Raw genomic sequence first — 19,555 nt, 5'->3', positions numbered from 1 at the left:
AGGATAGCAGCAGACAGAAAGCAATAGGAGTTGGAGAGGCCTTTGCCAAAAGGTACACCAAAATAAGAGACATTATGTGATGATTTTAATTTTTATATTGGATATTAAGGGGCTGTTTCACCATCCATTGGTAAGTGTTAACTGACGGTTTAAATGTGATGCCGTCTTATTTGTTTTGTTTGAATACACGAAAACGGCATCACATTTAACCATCAGTTAACACTAATCAATGGTTGGTGAAATAGCCCCTAAATGTTTTGTAAAATTTCTGGAAAATAAAGGCGTTATTATTATAATTTATAGTTATAAATTATAATTACCTGGTGTTCCTGGACCGCTTGTGCTGCTGGTGGTGGTGGTGGATCGCGGTGGCGCCGGGCACGCCGGCCGCGCCCGCCACCTCGCCCGCGCCCGCGCCCGCGCCCGCTGCGCGTGCGCTTGCTGCAGCGCGGCATCGCGACACCACCCTAAAAACAATGCTACTATAGTACAGTTTCCTCAGCATGGCAACACAAAAGATCAAAACAATTATTCTGTATGTAGGCTACCAAGGGCTCTTTTACATGTCACTTGTAAAAACCAAGTGAGAACCTGACTGTGAAGCTTGAGCTTGAGGTCCCCGCAAAAAGCTTTCTAAATAATCGATTCCACAGTAGGTACTATTTTGTCTGATCATGATACAAAAATACTAAACCTTGTGTATCATTGCTCGAGTTATATTCTAAGAAATGGGTTGTTAGAGTGATTGATTATATACTGAGCAGCAAAAAATCTGGCCCTCAAATGTATGCAGAATTGGTAATTTTGTATGAAGGGTGGGCCAAATTTTTTGCCACCGAGTATACTTAAAAAAATAATTAAATCTCACCAGGGGCACCAAGAGGCACACTAGTTTCTAAAAAAAATACATGGAAAGAAGACTATGACTGATAAAGAATAAAACCTTTAGAAGCATCCCCTAGAGGCAGATGCAAGATGCAATGCACCCTCTTTTAAATAATCCTGCTGCCTGCTGGTCATGAATTTCACTAATGGGTACACTACAGAACTTTAGTAAAAATATGAAACAACTAAATATATGCACATTAATGCAAAGAATCTTGGGAATCAAATTGGTAACATTAGTTCTGGCAGGGAATAACATTAACCTCATGTGTTTATTAAAAGACGAATTAACAATAACCACTTGACAGTCCGACGATACTATGCTATCCAAAACCAAAATGTTTCAACCCATCCGTGGATACTTTAGTGCTGTAAAGTTCAACCTTGATTTTGTGCACAAATCTTATATTATAAGCTATTATTATATAAATAGTATTTGAATGAGTAAACATTAATTAACATCACATTTTTCCTTTATTCAAAACCTTGTAGTTAGAAAATTGAGGATACACGGTGCGTTGCATCCGTAGATAAAAAACCCAGACGGTTTGAGGCACATTGGTTGCGCACTCTGATCTGTCAAGTGGCTAAGAATAATGGCCGAATGTACAAAATGTTCACTGAAAAAAAAGTCTTAAGAATTTTGAAATAATATCCAAAATAACAAAGCTGGTGCACGGTGCTGGTGGCAAGTCTAGGGCATAAGTGAAATAGTCTGTTAATAAACTCAGGCCCAGGAGGTCAAAATTAGCTAACAATACCACAAAACTAAAGTTCAGTCATTTTTTTGGAGTTTGTGGCTTGGTTACTGCACCTTTATGCGTTAGATGGTTCAATAATTTCAATTATTTTTTCCATTATCAGGAAAGTAGTTATATCTGTAGGCAAGGTTAGTATTTTGGCATTATGGTAATGTCAAAATTAAGTACATATTGTTTTTTTCTTATTTATAATAATACTTATTAAATAAGTATGACCAATTGGTGAATAGAAGTTAATATTATAATTTTTTAAAGTAGATAAAATAATGCTTAGAAAATTTAGGTATCAGCATTTCATTTATCTAAAATTTGTTATCAATAATCTAATAACAAACATCAATAATCTAATCTCAAGGAAATAATACACAAGCTTATTAAATTACACTGAAACTGAACTTAAGTCAAAGCCATATGAATCTCATAAAAAAAAAACAATGGATTGTTATTCTATGCTTCACAAATATTCACTTGGAACAGTAAAATATGTATGTGGAGATGTTATTTAAACTGTTAATTATGAAATTCCAACGCCGCTAATGGGTTTAAAGCGATCTTTGAACATAATAAGTATTCCTGTCACCTATTCAGCTGATATTAAAACTCACCGAATTTAGAGGTTATATTATATCCGTCTTGGTGGTCTTAAAATCGTTAAATCGAAAGATAAAACAGACGATTCAACAGTAATTCAAGGCGACACGTAACATTTTTAGAATTGTTTACATGTAAAAATATCTTTCAAGCGAAATGTGAAAAAGTACGTAGGTGCGAATATTATGCCACTTTGAACATGAAATGAGGTAATTTATAGCAGCTAGAGCTAGAGTTAAAAAACGAAGAATTAAAAAACTTACTATTGGTGGCAGATTTGATATGAAATTTGAAAACTTAAAGGGATTTTCGTCTCCTATTTTGCGAATTTTGCGTGAACAGCTTGACGAAAAAATGTCTTCTTGACAGGTCGATAATAACCTGAAATAAAAAAAATCAATGTGGAGGAAAAAAGGAAGACAAATGATTCCAACTATCACTTCTGAATATTATTAAATTGGATAACATTAATTGATAATAACTGGAAATTACGAAAACTGAAACTGCAATGAGTGATCCAATTCTGAGAAAAAAAACAACTGATCGCTTCGTCGAAACACAGGGTTTACCTAAGCTTAGGCCGAATTAAAAACAGTGTGAATCCAGAATGATATTATTGGCACAATTATTTATTAACCAAACAATTCCGTTAGAATATTAAAATTATTCTTTTTAAATCAAACAGCGGACACAGCAGAAAAAAAACTCAAACGGTGGCTATAAACTAACGTTTTGTTATTGCTTTCGTAAAGAAGAGACGAGACGGATATGAAACATTTTGAAACATCATGAAAGTTTTTATTAACATTGTTGTTAATATTCGTTTTCGTGATAAAATAATAATATATTTAATTAATTATATTATACTTTCAATCATGGTTAATTTTAATATTCACTGTATTTGTCTAATACATATATAGTTCTATTTAGAATTTAGCGACATCTAGTGACGCGATAGTTTTAGATTTGAACAATGACGCCTCTTCGCGTCGTACGTCACCAGCAGGGCTACTCCGAAACTCGAAACTCGAAGTTCGTGTCGTGCGATCCCTCTGACACTTATACTATTTAATACGAGAGCGAGAGGGACCGCACGACACGAACTTCGAGTTTCGGAGTAGCCCTGCAGCATTAATATCTGCCACAGCGGAGCGTGCAAAAATATTTGACACGGCCTTCCGGCCCTAGAAATAGAGTCGTATCAGATGTTTATGCACGCTTGTTGTGTCAGATGTTGGTGTTGGTGACTGTACCTACGTTGCCCGCAACTTCATTTGCGTAGCAAAACGTTATTAAGTTGGGTGACACTCTTTCCCGGCCTGGATAATACCGAGTTACCGACATGGAATTACCGTCCCTGTTTTTTGTATACACGCCCAAAGAAAGTGACATTCATGAGCTTCTATGGGCGTATACACGTCGGTATCATCCGGGCCGGGAAAGAGTGCACCCGGTTATGTTAACGAGCAGGGCTACTACGAAACTCTAAACTCGAAGTTCGTGTCGTGCTGTCCCTCTCGCTCTCGTATTAAATAGTATAAAGTATAAGTGTCAAAGGGACCGCACGATACGAACTTCGAGTTTCGAGTTTCGTAGTAGCCCTGCTGTTCGCCACCCTCTAAGGCCGCCGCTGCCGTTCGCGAAAGAATTTTTTGACTCTGTTTTTTTGGTAGCAGAGATTACTTCATAGGCCCTACAAATAAACACAATTTTACCCTTGTCAATTTTTAATCGCATAATGATAAAGGTAAAAAAAACCGTTGGTCGAGTTTTACAAGGTAATTTTAGTTTTGCCGCTCGATACTAGATGGCGTTCAATTCAAATACAGGAAGTCCTTGTTAAAATATGCATTTAATTTCTTTTAATTTAATAAATGGGTGATTCCTCGGTTAATTAAGTAGTTGAAGCAAAGCGTCTCCGTTTCATCCTGAGCAAAATGCATTTGTGAGTCCAGCGAACGTCCGGTACCCTAAACCTATTTTTCCTACATTTCGAATTTTTCAACAGAATAGTGGTTCTACTATCATATTCGTATGAGCTGGGTGCTTGTTTGAGACTAATATGTTTTAATGATGGTAGCTCGAGCCCCGGGATCGCCCCCTTGAGTTTTTTAGGGTTCCGTAGCCAAAATGGCAAAAACTCTTATAGTTTCGCCATGTCTGTCTGTCTGTCTGTCGGCGTCTTTGCTCAGGGACTATCAATGCTCGAATCGGAAGCTGTAATTTTGCACGAATATATTATATGTAAACTATGCCGATAAAATGGTACAATAAAAAATTTAAAAGAAATATTTTTAGAGTACCTCCCACAGACGTAAAGTGGGGGTGATTTTTATTTTCTCATTCAATCTTGTACTGTGGGGTATCGTTGCATAGGTCTTTTAAAACCATAAGGGGGTTGCTTAAACGATTTTTCTATTCAGTGATATGTTTGCAAAATAAAATATTCAACTGCGTCCCCCCCCCTCTAAAATCTAAACCGGTAGGTGGAAAAATTTGAAAAAAATCAGGATGGTAAGTAGTAAGTAAGTATATCAAACTTACAAGGAAAACTATACCGGTTAAGTTTTCTTGAGAATTATTATAAAGAGTACAAAAATATACCTAAACTTGGAATATTCCATACAAAATACGAAATCCTTAGAAAAATATAACTTATTTTTTTCGTAATGGCTACGGAACCCTATTTCGGCCGCGTCCGACACGCTCGTGACCGGTTTTGGTGTTTAACATCGTGGTAAAACCGAAGCACTTGCGAAGCAGTGGTATGTTTGAAAATCCCAATCCACGCGGGCCCACGTAGGAACTATATGTAAGTACTCCTACATATAGGAGCCCACTAGAAGACGTCTTTAGGCTGGAGATGAACGAATTTAACTTTTGTCAACGTTTTAATACTGGCCGCTACATCAAATCAGCGCTAAAAACTACCTATACGTTTAAAAATGGAACTTATTTTTTTTAAAATGAACAATATTTTTTTAACGAGTTCCCTAAATCTAGACTGCCAGAGCTTGATACTATTAGCATCTCGTTCTAATAAACAAAGTACGAGAGAGATGCAATAAGAGTATTGTAAAGATGACGTCATAGAGGGAAGAGCGACGTCCCTGAGGGTTGAAGCCCTCCGTCGAATGTGCCCTCTCTACTGTATTACCTACTTGTTTTGTCTGTCAACTAATGAAATTGGGTTTTATGTTTTGAGAGGCCTCGAGAATAAGGTACGTTTAATTTTTGTTTTTTGTTTTAATTATGCAAGTGTCATTCATTATAGTTAAGATGGTCGTTGTAATTCATGTTATGATAGCTCCAATGTAGTGATGTCAAAAAGTCGATAATATTTTTAAGGTATTTGAGAAGTGATCAACGGAACTTTATTAAATATTGTTGGTAAGCGTTGTCTCATGAACCGTATTGGCTCAACAGCTGCAAATTATACATTACCTACTTGTACCAGATCTGATGTCGCCCGCAACGCTGGCTGCTTAAAATTCTTTTTCATCACACTTGCTCGTAAATAGTGTCGTAACATGCAGGCTACCTTGGTTGCAGCCCCCCGAAATAAAACCCTCGACCTTAATGTGCTTCTCATGAAACCCGTGGTCGGTAAATGAGTCAGTGCCCGTACTACTTATATATGTACCCTGTGCCCGTACTAATTTTCTTGTCATGAAGCCCAAGTGTTGATGAAGGAAACAGCGCAACTTTTAGGATTATAATTATTTTATTTTCGCAACTATTATTTTTGTTAACAATTTGGCTTTCAATATTGACGTGTTCTAAATCAAAATCATATCTTTTCACAGACAATACATTAAACTAATTTTTATCTTATTGGCTGCCAGTCAGCCAACACCAAGGTCCGGTAATGAGTGTGATACTGCATGCCGCAGGAGCGCGGCCCGCGCGGTATCGGCAATTTTTGAAAAAATATTAGTTTTTCTTTTACAAATATACAATTTTACTCACAAATGTGATGAAAAACATTGTATGTCGCACAGTCGCACGGGCGCTAGTACTCATTAAAGCCCTTAGTCTTCGACTTCGGACTTCTAATAGACTCTCGTTCGTAATTCCTTATTTACCGCCCTTAAGACACAATGTACTATTATTGCTATCCCACGGGAACTATGGCATTATCTGGGATAAAAACTATTCTATGTCCGTCCCAGGGTTACAAACTATCTGCATACCAAATCTCATTTAATCAGTTCAGCGGTCTAAGTGTGAAAAGGTAACAGACTCACAGATCTATATACTTTCGCATTTATAATGTTAGTATAGTAAGGTAAGAAGTAAGCAAGGATAAGGATGTGTATTTATTTCTCTGGCCGCTTTCAAAAAATCATAAAAATTAAATTAAGAGGGATCCCATACAAGAAATGAATTATTTTTGCTTTTGTTCTATCTCGACAATATTTAAATATACACTTAAACTCGGAATGATATATATAGCAAAAACCGCGGCGGTCCAGAGCAAGTCTTTTGCCATTTATGTCCAACAGTGGACGTCCTACGTGTAATATTTTTCTGTATAGTTCATGTGGTGTTCAATACAGGTGATTCGGGAGATGTTAGGACCAAACCTACACATTCAGTACATTCAGGGAAATTAAATCACTACCCAGGGTGGAACCTTTGTGCTAGTAATGTTATATTGTTATTCCATACATGTGCTAAAGAAATCATGACAAAAATGATTATGAAGAGGTTCCAACCATTTAAAACAACATTGATAATCTCACTAGTACTGCACTGATACGATTTAGGGCTTGTTTCACCACTTGTCCACTAACTGATATCAGTGATGCCGTCTCTGTTTGTTTTGTCTGAATAAACAAAGACGGCATTACTTTTATCTGACACTTAAAATTAGTCGACAAGTGGTGAAACAGGCCCTTAAAGTATAAGTGGCATTAACTAACTGATTCCGGTGGTAGGTCACGTCTCCCGAATCATCATAATATAAAGCGATGTTTTTACCCGACTGCCCGAAGGAGGGTTATGTTTTTCGAGCGTATGTATGTATGTGGGTATGTATGTCCATTTCTTTGGTCCTCGCTGCAGCCTTTTAACATATGAGGTATCATTGGATTCGTCATAACTGTCGGAGTAACATAGGGTGCTTATATAATATTACTGCGAAAAAAAATATGGCGGAGGAATAAAACAAAATTGTATTGTAACAATATGGATATCAAATGAAAGCTAATAATTAGCCCATTCTGAATATTAATGGGTTATAATACTTTTAATATACCATTTTCACAGAAATATCAAAAAAGTAATAAAAAAAACATTAAATAAAAAAAAAAAAAACGCGATTGCCTAATAAACTAAAAGGAAGAAAATAAGTCTAGTGGTCTAGAACTCTGTCACGTAGCTATTTAAAGTTCAACAGTACGGGACCCATTTAAATCGTAACCAGCTCAAAAATTCTTAGTAAAGAGGGCGACTTGAACTTTAAATTAGCTACATGACAGAGTATTAGACCACTAAACTTATTTTCTTCCTTTTAGTTTTTTAGGCAATTGGGTTTTTGATTTTTCTAATCCTAGTTTAAAAATTTCAATGAAATTGGCAGACCCGCAAGATAGATGGACGATCAGATAAAGATCACGCGGGAAGAAACTGCGGGTAGCATAAAACTTGGAGTTCTTTGAGGAAAGCCTATGCCCAGCCAGTGGTCCTGATGATGATGATGATTTATTAAATTAAAACCTAACCTGGTGATGGTGATGATGATGTTGGCGGAAACCAATAAAAAATCATCAATATCATCAACCGGAAGAGTTCACTGCTGAACAAACGCATCCCCCTTAGAACTCGCCACTTGCATCTACCGGTTGCCCGCAAATCTCACGATGTTGTCAGTCCATCTAATGGAAGGCCTGCCAACGCTTCGTAATACAAATTATCATCAGATAATTGGTCTCTTTTCCGCGTTTCTACTCTACTCCGTATCAGTTAAGCGCACCTTTTAAACCCGATGATATTTTTCCGATCAATGACCTCAACGTGTAGCCGAGCCCTTCCAAACGATTAGTTCCAAAACTTTTCCCATCAACTGGCATCAGATCATTACCCAATGAGATGTTCCGAGCCTTAGCAAGTTTTAGTTACGGAACAACTTAGCGAAACATGTGGTTCATACACATGTCCTATTAGTACGAATTAAATCAATAGATCCGGTTCGAAGGACCATGCGGATACTATCTACTATATTTCAGAACTAAATTATTGTTATTATTATTTTAAATTATATGACGTTTATTATTTTAAAATTTATGACGGTGGAAGCATTCTACACTTCCACTGAACGTAGATATAGTTTAGATATAGTTAGTGTTTAGTATTGTAACTAAGGGACCCCATACATTCCTGTATTTTTTATTATTATTTTTTGTATTTTTTTTTCTTTAATTGTATAATATAGTTTTTAAGTATTTTATTTGTAATTATATGAAAAATGACTTTCTGCCAAGTTTCTTGCGGCGCATTCTTCTTGGCAATGATGGTCTTTCCGAAAGCGCTGGTAGTTTAAAAAAATGACTTGTAAAAGTGCCCATTGCGGCCTATTTACTGAATAAATCATTTGAATTTTTGATTTTTTTTTACTCTTTTCTGAAGAATAAAATTTTATTCACGACCTGACTGAAGGTCTTTGTACGAATATAAAAATTCCCTGGAATGTATTAAAATGTATGCAAATGTACACTAACGAGTTTAGTTAATTTTAATGGACTAACTCTCTCTTACATTTACATTTGAAATTTACCACGAGCTTTGCGGTGAAGGAAAACATCGTGAGGAAACCTGCACAAACCTGCGAAGCAATTCAATGGTGCGTGTGAAGTTCCCAATCCGCACTGGGCCCGCGTTGGAACTATAGCCCAAGCCCTCTTGTTCTGAGAGGAGGCCTGTGCCCAGCAGTGGGACGTATATAGGCTGGGATGATGATGATGAACTCTCTCTTAAATTCAGCAGACAGATAATAAACAGTTCAGATTTAAGACTTGGTTACTTTACAAAAGTAATACGAACTCCCTTTACCCCGGCGCTGGAATAACTACACAATTACAAAAGTCTGCTGAGAAACTGAGACTGAAAGGCAGACTTAAATCAGAAATACTCTTGAAAAAACAATTTAGCGGGTAATGAAATTAGTACAACACTCATTGCGAAACAGTTCTAGTGTCAAGCGGCCGGCCGGTGGAACCCCCGCTTTCCCCCATCACCCCGAAATACACCCTCGCGGGGTCCGCTATTCAGTTCGCAATCCACCCCCGCATGAAACGCACGGCGAATCCGTACTTTTCAAACCGCGATCTTTTCGGAAGTGCAATATCGAAACGTTTTTCGAAACTATGTGTTCCTTTTATTTTTAATTTGTGCCAGTGTCTTCTAGTGTTGTCAGTGTTTTGTGTTTTTTTTTAAGTTTTGGCGAGTGATTACTGACTTCGGACATCGGCATTTTGCGAACTTACGTAAGTTTTTACTGCATTGCGATGGATTATTTTAAGTTTATGGCTATTTCTTTAAGTTAAAGTTATTACCAGTTATTCTTTGTTTGGTTAAATAATCGCACGTTTGTTATTGCTATTTGGCTGCTCGATATGACCGTGAAAACTCTTGCCATTAATATCGATTAATCAAAGCAGTTAGCTTAGTAACGTATGTATAATACCTATTCTGTAATAACCCTTCTTCGGGCAGTCGGGTAAAAACCACTATCAAATGAGTTAGTACATTTTGTGTTGATGACCTTTTAATCTTTTTAGTGTAGTAAGTAAGTAATAAGTTTAAGAAGTAGTTGTTGTTTGAAGTTCATGATTAAAATTGTACAATTTCTTCCACTACTTACCTATTTGGCCGTCAAATATTACCTAAGACATTTAAAACAATCAACTTTCATGGTGTAATTTTGATAGGTAGGTATCTTTTGTTAGAACTGAGTATTTATTGACTTTAGATTAAGTTGAGTTGGAACATAATAGAACTTAACTTTTGATGTAATCACAATTGAATTTACTCGTAAGGTTTCATCTTACTAAGTATTTTAAATGAACACTGATCGTATTTAATTTCGATATAAACCATGTATACATATTCTGTGTATACAATAAGTAGAGGTATATAGTTAACACTGAGTTATAATTATACTTACATTGTTTTAAATGTTTCATGATTTCACTCATACTCGTACTACTGCTGCTACTGCCAAAGTGTAAAGAACTTTTTCTTACACTTTTACTTACATTTTCTTACACTGTGCTACTGCTACCCGGGGCTTAATTACGTAAACACATTGAGAAATTTTGCCGTGTAGGGTAGGGTAGGTAGGGTGTAAGTATGCTGTAGTTCGGCTTGGTGTATGCGGTATAGGGTAGGTGGTGAAGCACCCATCACAGAAAGACAAAGAGACGGGTTCGATTCAGCGTTTGGCGTGGGTGTTTATTATAATAATAAATAATAATAATAATCATTTATTTCAGACGAAACAAGATCATCCATAATAGTGTTAGTATTTAAAAGAACAATAGGAAAAACTATACGACTATGTTAGTAAATACCTACTTAATTAAAAGATAAAATTAAAATTATATGGCCCCTATCGTTAACTAATGAAATATACTATGTAATTTGGGATTCCCGTGGCAACTTACTATAATCCCGATTTTTTTTCAACTGCTGGGGGGCTATTACGAAATTCGAAAATCGAAGTTTGTACCATCGTCCCTCTCACTCTCGTATTAAGTAAATATAAGTGTCAGCGGGACGGCAAGACACGAAGTTCGAATTTTGAGCTTCGTAGTATAAGCCCTGTATCAAAATGGATTAGGTACAGTCACCAGCATTAATATCTGCCACAGCGGAGCGTGCAAAAATATCTGACACGTCCTACCGGCCCTGGAAATAGAGTCGTATCAGATATTTATGCACGCTCGTCGTGTCAGATATTGGTAGTGCTGGTGACTTTACTTGCGAAGCCGCGGGTAGAGTATATAGTAGGTAAATGTAGTTTGGCATCTTTCCACGAGTATGTGGCATCTTTACGACAGAGAACTTAGGCATAGTGCGAATAATTTTATTATGCTACTTGCCTTCCGACAGGAAGGGTTAGGTTTTTGAAATAAAATGAAGCCTGAATTTAAAAATGGTTTTCGCAAATCTATATCGCTCTACCTACTTTATTAAGAACCATCCACCACCACACTACGCTGACGCGTTTCGAACTCAATCAGAGTTCATCCTAAAGGTGCGTCTACGCTAGGCGAACCGAGCACGAGCCGAACACAATTCGTCTGATGTGGACCGACTTACAAGCCTCGAACGAGCCGCCAGTTGTCAGTTTTTTGACGAACACAAAGGGATTTGCTTCGCGCTCGCAGTGCTCGAGGAAAGTGCTCGTTGTAGGTTCGTTGTACGTCCACAGTTGACGCCGCGAACGACGAAGCCGGGAACGGCTCCGCTCGTGCTTCGCTCGTGCTCGGTTCGTCTAGCGTAGACCCACCTTAAGAACTATCCAATAGTATCCTACGCTATCCCATATTATAAGTTTCTTTTAGCCTGAGTGCTTTGACCTATGGCCTCTCAAGTGGAGGGTTGTGAGAATATTTCGGAATTCCACGCGAAATAAATTTGAAATTACCATGAGAGTTGTGAAGGAAAACATGTGTATATCTGCGCACACCAGCAAAAAAAAAATGTTGTGGGGTGAAGTTTCCAATTCTCACTGGGTCCGAATGCCATGGGAAGTACGGCCCAAGATCGCCAAGAGGAGAAGGCCTTTGCCATGTCCCTCGCGAGCGAGCCTGTCTTATACATTTTCAAACTCTATCATGGATCCGCCATCGAAGCTACTCACAAAATTTCAAGAGAATTGGTTAAGAAATTTGACCTCCAGAAAACAATAGACAACCTGACATACAAAAGTATTTCAGTCTAAGGTGAAACGGAGGCACTTCGCGCTCTTTCGGTCAATAATGTTTAGGACACGATTCAGTTTAATAATTCCTGAACAATTAAGTAGATTTATTGTAATGGTCTAGTCGTTCTCATTCCCGGGATTCAGGCGTATCTATGTTAATGTGCTCTATATTTCTCTATGGCGCGTTTAGAGCATAGACATTCTAAGAGTGGATGTCTGAGCTCGAAGTATGCTAATTATTATTGCCAGTATCACAGATGGGGTAAACTGGGACAAACTCCGCTTATTTTGTTCATCATCATCATCCAAGTCTCTATGTCACAGGGAAATGGCTAAATTAGAAATTTGAACAACAAAAAGCAGGACGTTAAAATGGGGATTTATTTTACGAGTATCATTTCCCTAGACAAAAACAGTCATTTGATCAAAAACCTAAACCTGTGTAAAGAAATGACAAAATTGGTAAAAACGGCAACTTGTTTTTGCATTTCACCGATATTTCACCAGATTTGCTTAGTGAACCCTGTTACGCATCAGTGAATTGACGAAACAAATTGTCTTTAATAATAAACCCCTTAAACTTACCTAATTTCATCTAAATCTGACCAGTGGAAGTACCTAGATCAAAATTAACTAGCAAACAAATATACCAAAGAGGTGAATAAAGAGTTTGTAAAGAGCTCATCTGAGCTGTAGCGTTTATCAATGTAAATAAAAGCAATTAAATTGCAATGTTTTCGCTTCACGCCTGACGTGATTCGTGGACTATGGGAGTGCGTCAGACTGTGATTCCGCCAAATAAATTCTGCTATATTTATGGATGAATCAGTCAGTCACAAGAACCGCTTCGACTTTCAGGGCCTACGCAGGGCCGTCTTAATACATAGGTACATTCCCTGTACATTCCCTTCAGAAGAGGTTACAAATTTTCATCCTGCAATACTGTGTTATTAACACTTCTACTCCTATAAACATGGTATGAGTCATTATAACTTTGTTGTTTGCTTGATACTTAACTGCGTGGATGCGCGGTGATCACGCGTTAAGGGTACAGTTAATTAGTTTCTGGCCCGTTTTAAATTCTTTAGACACGTGAGAGACCCTTACGAATCGTAGGTACACTTCGTTTATTTTAGCATTAGAAAGAAGGTGCGATCTTAACGTGTGTTTTATAGAAAAACACTTGTAAAATAAATTAGCTTAAATGTAAAACAATTACAATACAATACAATACAAATATTCTTTATTGCACACCATAAAGCAGTAAAAATACTTATAATATAAACACTTAGATTCACGGTAGACAATAGGCGGTCTTATCGCTTGAAAGCGATCTCTTCCAGACAACCATTTGGGTACAAGAAATTATACCAACTATACCTGACTATATAAGGAAATATTAACATTATTTTCATTTAAATTATTTTGGTTTTATGAGTAATTCCATACATATTTCCGTAATCGAAAACCCACCTGTGTAAACCTGTGTCCTGGGCCGGCAACGCACCTGTGATACCCCTCGTGTTGGCAGGTGTCTATGGGCGGCGGTGATTGCTTACCCATCAGGTGACTCGTATGCTCTTTTGCCACGTCTTCCTTTTGGGTACTTCCGGTTGTCCATAAGAAAACTCTGAAAATCTTAATTTTTTATGTCTCTCCTAAATCTAAAATGACCCACACTGCGTACATAGCTTAGGAGGGGGGCTCTGTTTACACTTAATATTTATAGTTACTTACAACTTTGTACCGAAACCCTCGTTACGCGAGTCAGCAGGGCTTCTACGAAACTCGAAACTCGGAGTTCGTTTGTGCAGGGGCCATCTAGTATCGAGCGGCAAAACTAAACTGACCTTGTAAAACTCGACCAATGTTTTTTTTTTATCTGTATCAATATGCGATTAAAAATCGAAAAGGGTAAAAATTGTGTTTATCTGTAAGGGCCTATGAAGTAATCTCTGCTACCAAAAAAAAACCGAGTCAAAAAATTCTTTACGAAACTCGAAACTCGAAGTTCGTATCGTGCGGTCCCTCTGACGCTTATACTATTTAATACGAGAGCGACAGGGATGGTACGATACGAACTTCGAGTTTCGAGTTTCGTAGTAGCCCTGCTGCATCGCACTTGGCCACAGAATAATACTTAGTACAAGTACAAGTAACTTGGCCGGTTTTTTTTACGAACAACAGAAAACTCCACATACTCGCAAATGGCACTAAGCATTCAATCAATACTAATTAAACGCGGCGTTGCGTATCGCATCCACCATTTGCTTTTTCGCCTACAAAATGGCGGCCTCATTAGGCGGGAAAAAAGTGAAAGAATATTTATTATCATCACCTTTGTCACGTGGCGCGAACAGGGCGATGTCGTTAATTTTTCTAAAGAAAAACAGCGTTATTGTTTATTTTTCTCGTTTCTTCGTTATTAATGGAATGGGCGGAACACCTGAGTTGGGTATTCTCACGGTCTTTGATAATCTAGATTTATGTTTTGGATATTTCGCGTTTTCATTTATTTTGATATGAAAATGTTTGATGGACGGATCTAAAGAGCTTCATCTTGGACAGTTAATTTATGGTGCGTGAGTTTTTACTTTGCTGGTCTTGTGAAAGTTTTTCATGTGTCGTGTTTTTTCCGTGTGTTGTCGGGAGTGATAACATGACGCGGATTTCCGCTAACACGACGCCGTTTCTATGAGAGCATGATCCAATAATGCTGAATTAACTAACCGTCATGTTTCATTTATGAGTATTGTTGGTACAGTCACCAGCACCAATATCTGACACGACGAGCGTGCATAAATATCTGATACGACTTTATGCGCGGCGGGAAGGACTTGTCAGATATTTTTGCACGCTCCGCTGTGGCGGATATTAATGCTGGTGACTGTACTATTGTTCTGAGCAAACTTTTTTAAATCAGATGCTTATTAACCCCAGGTTTTTAAAATTTGACCGCTATGCGTATCTGTCTGTCTGGGGCACCATAGCTCCCTAACGGATCAATTGACTTTAATGCGGTTTTTTTAAATCAAAAGCTTCATAACTATGTTTTATTAAAATCGGTTTAGTTATTGAACTTTGAAATAAAAATGTCAGGGGCTTTCCAACTTTTTTAAGTTATTTAGTTAGTACCTAATCTTTGGCTCGAGTATTTTGATTCCAATTTGAAAATTTGCAAAGCAGAGCTAAATGGTAAAAAATATATAATTTCTTTTTCAGTTGCGCACCCGAAAAATAAATAATTTGAAAGAAATCTTTAATGTGATATTTATTCAATTAAGTACCTAAATAAGACTAAGAATACACATATATGTATATTAAGAAAAAAAACACTACAAACTAAATACCTAACTTAAAAACTTAAAGTCAAAATACCACCAACGGGACTTACTTATCACGCTAATACACACGAGTAATATTTACCTCGACGTTTCGGCAACATTGCAGTGGCGTCTACTCGTGACCACGGCCACTGCAATGTTGCCGAAACGTCGAGGTAAATATTACTCGTGTGTATTAGCGTGATAAGTCCCGCTAGTGGTATTTTGAGTTTAAATCACGAAAGTTTAAAACGTTATATTAAAAACTTAATACCAACTAAATTAAATCAAACAAAGGCCCCCGTGGCATGGTGCCCAAAAGGCTGGCAACATTCCCACGTTGAATGGCGATGGTGATTCGATGAGAGAGTTAGAGCTGCCAGCCCTTTGGTCTCTAGTAGTGTTGACTAGAAATCTTAGATTTCGTTGAGAAAACTATCTGCTTAATAAAAAAAAAAATTTTCACTTCTCATGCTCGTAAAGTTGTATTTATGCTAGGCGACATAAAATTGCTTTTTATGCTCTAGCGCATAAAATGAAATCTTTGTCTAATATAAGACTAAGGCAATCAGGTGTAAACAGCCACAAACAAAGAAGTCGGTACATTTTTTTTAATAATTTTTAATTTAGGTATATAAAACTAAAAATCAACCAAATCATTCAAAATAGGTCAATAAAATTGAAAATTTATAATTATGTACTAATGCATGAACAATAAAAGGTACATAGTAAAGTGAACAATTGTTTCCACTGTTGTTATTCCATTTCCTCGCCATCGAAGTGAAAAGTAGAGTGTAGTCGAGCATTAAACCTATTTTCCCCTTGACGTGTCTATCCACCCTCGCCGTACCAGGTCGGGTGGCTATATGAACGTCTTGGGTAAAATGGCTTGTTTTATGCTCTTGTTGTACAATCTACTATTTTATAATTTTCTGCAAATGCCCCATCGATTTTTTGACTGAAACAACGAACTTTTGAAGGCATTAGACTGTCTAGCCTCACGAATAGCCAGGCTATAAAGTAACATAATTATAGCCACCTATTATCTTCTATAGCTACAATAGGTAAGGGTTTGTTCATAACGCTGCTCAAATGCTTGGGGTTTCTCAACGGGATCGAGTCAGAAATTAGGAAATACTTAGGGAATGAGGGCTATCGCGTGTGAATTCGCCGCTAGAGGCGCTAGTGTAGCGTGAGGTCTTCAAAATGTCAAATCTCATAGTTTTTGGGTGAGCTACGCGGGTTTATTCATAATTAGAATAATTTTGTGAATATTTTGCATTACCTGAAATTTATTATGGCAATTATGCGATAAGGGGCAATGAATGTCTGTGTTTTGAGACAGTTTTGTCTTTCGAAAACTTTTGTCCTCCCTTTTTTCCGAACAAAACGGGACTACGCAAGACTGTGGTTGCTCGATATTTTTATGGTACGTTTTTAAGATGTATTAAATATGATCTAAACTTTATTTTCACGCCCGTAATAACAGACTTTGAAAGCCGCACTTAAAAACCTCACGCAGCAGTGGCGCCATCTAGTAAGACAATAAACGATAGCCCTCATTAGGGAATTAGGGATACGAGAGTCTTCGGCATAGCCAAGCGGATTAGCTCATTGAAATGGCAATGGACAGGCCATATAGCACGGAAAACAGCAGGGCTACTACGAAACTCGAAACTCGAAGTTCGTGTCGTGCGGTCCCTCTGACACCTATACTATTTAATACGAGAGCGAGGGGGACGGTATGATATGAACTTCGAGTTGCGAGTTTCGTAGTAGCCTTGCAGATGGCTCTTGAGACCGAAAAGTTCTCGAATAGAGACTGCGGTTCAGCAAGCGCAGCCACCAACGAGATGGACGGAGGACCTGTGAGGCTACTACCATATTCGAAAATCGACGTTCGTATCGTACTGTCCCTCTCGCTCTCTATGAAATAATATTAGCGTCGATACGAGCTTCGATTTTCGAATTTCGTAGTAGCCCTACTGGTTAAAGCCAACGTAAAGTTCACGGTGGATGCAGGCCACTTCCAACCGAAGCAAAGTGCCGTACGTCATTGCGTTTCCGGTGCGTCAGCGTATTTTGAACACCGGTGTGGCCGCTCCTTTAGGTCTGCGAAGGCTGTCTAGTATCGGGTGTCTAATGGGCTGCCAGCTGATGTTTTCCCAGCAACTGCTCGGCCTCCTCTCAAAAGGAGAGGCCGTAATTCCCACGCGAGGCCAGTGCGGATTGGGAACTTCACACACACTACTGAAATGCTTCGCAGGTTTTTTTTTATTCGACTGGATGGCGAACGAGCAAGTGGTTTGCTGATGGTAAGAGATCACCACCGCCCACAAACATCTGCAACAACAGGGGTATTGCAGTTGCGTTGCCAACCTAGAGGCCTAAGATGGGATATCTCAAGTGCCAGTAATTTCACCGGCTGTCTTACTCTCCACGCCGAAACACAACAGTGCAAGCACTGCTGCTTCACGGCTGGATTATCGAGCAAGATGGTCGTAGCAATCCGGGCGGACCTTGCACAAGGTCCTAACCACCTGCAAAAGGTTTGTGCAGGTTTCCTCACGATGTTTTCCTTCACCGCAAAGCTCGAGGTAAATTTCAAATGTAATTTTGCACATGAATTTCGAAAAAGTCAGAGGTGCGAGCTGGGGTTTGAACCCACGACCCTCTGCTTGAGAGGCGATAGGTCAAACCACTAGGCCACCACGGCTTTTTAACTATTTATATTATATTTATATTTTATTTTTTGCAGTATAACTATTTATCTCTATTATCATTCCGAGTTTTAGGTTTGTATGTTTAACCATTTTATGTCTCTACATATTGGACCATTATTGTAGAGGTCCAAACGAAAACAAAAATAATTTATAATAGGTACTTATCTTTCTTTTATGGAGACGCCCTCTTAATTTTTAATTTAATTTAATTTAAATTATTTGTTGCTGAGAAACACACTGAAATATATGGTTGTATGGTTCTTGATACACTGTGACGGACTGATGGGCAGACGCGGACGGATGGATGGTTCCGTTTTTTTTGGGTACGAAGCCGTCACTGAAAGTTTTTAGAACTGGCCACTTGTAAACAATATAGTAAAAAAATAAGTTTAAAATTTGAAAATGGAACATGTATTTCAATCATTTTGTCCCTTGTTTTACTATTTGGCGGCAAAATAAAAATATAACCCTAGTAACTGCAACTTTTTTTTACGATAAAGAACTAGGTAGTGTAGTACTAAAGGCCATATGAAATAGGGCCAAATGAAAGTCAGTACCCGATCGATCCTATTCGGCCTTTACGTCCTAATTGTTTGACAATGACAAACAAACTTCTTCATTCTCTAGATGCCTTTAGTACGAGGATTCCGGTGTGCTGTTTTTGTCTGGTTCCGACGGCTCTGTTTTGGGGCCGAATTCAGCTGGCTGAACAATGAATTCCATAGCCTCTTTGAGACGAATGGTATTTGAATGGTTCCCTTTTTTCCTAATACCTATTAGAAATAATTTGATTGAAATTTTTATTTTCCCTTTATAATCACGTAAATTATTTCCAAGCTGGTTAAATCATAAGTCAAACAAACGAATTAAGTATATGGGCGACCGACCTCGCACGTTCTAAAACTGGAAAATACCACACCAAATTTCGTTGAAATCGATAGAGCGATTTTCGAGATCCCCGAAACAAATAAATATACGAGAATTGGTCGATCAAATATATAGGTATACGGATGTCACATGTAGATAGAGCGGTCAGCATGGGCAAGTCTGAAACTACAAGACATACAAAGATCAGGGTACACTAAAAAAAAAAGATTTGCTAACAGTAACAAAAAAAATGTTGCTTTGTAACATAATTTGAGTGACTACAAAACTAAGATATCGAAAATACAAACTGAATTGGGGAATGGGGATGCACAGAAAAACCAGAAAAATAAGACCAGCGCTGGGAATCGAACCCAGGTCCTCGGCATTCCGTGCCACGTGCTATACCGCTACAGCACCGCCGGACCAAAACTAAGGCCTACTAGCAGCAAAAGCTAAGAGTTAGGTGATGTCTTA

At 38.0% G+C, this 19,555-nt stretch overlaps 1 protein-coding gene across 1 annotated transcript in view; it reads left to right on the top strand.

Annotated features, from left to right (window-relative positions):
• Window positions 1-19,555, top strand: part of gogo (thrombospondin-1 like protein golden goal) — a 533,136-nt gene that overhangs the window by 23,749 nt on the left and 489,832 nt on the right. The window lies entirely within an intron of this gene.

Source organism: Choristoneura fumiferana, chromosome 16 (genome assembly GCF_025370935.1).
Source record: "Choristoneura fumiferana chromosome 16, NRCan_CFum_1, whole genome shotgun sequence".
Classification (NCBI taxonomy): Eukaryota; Metazoa; Arthropoda; class Insecta; order Lepidoptera; family Tortricidae; genus Choristoneura; species Choristoneura fumiferana.
Note: the sequence above shows the minus strand (reverse complement) of the source record. Positions and strands in the feature narration are given on the sequence as shown.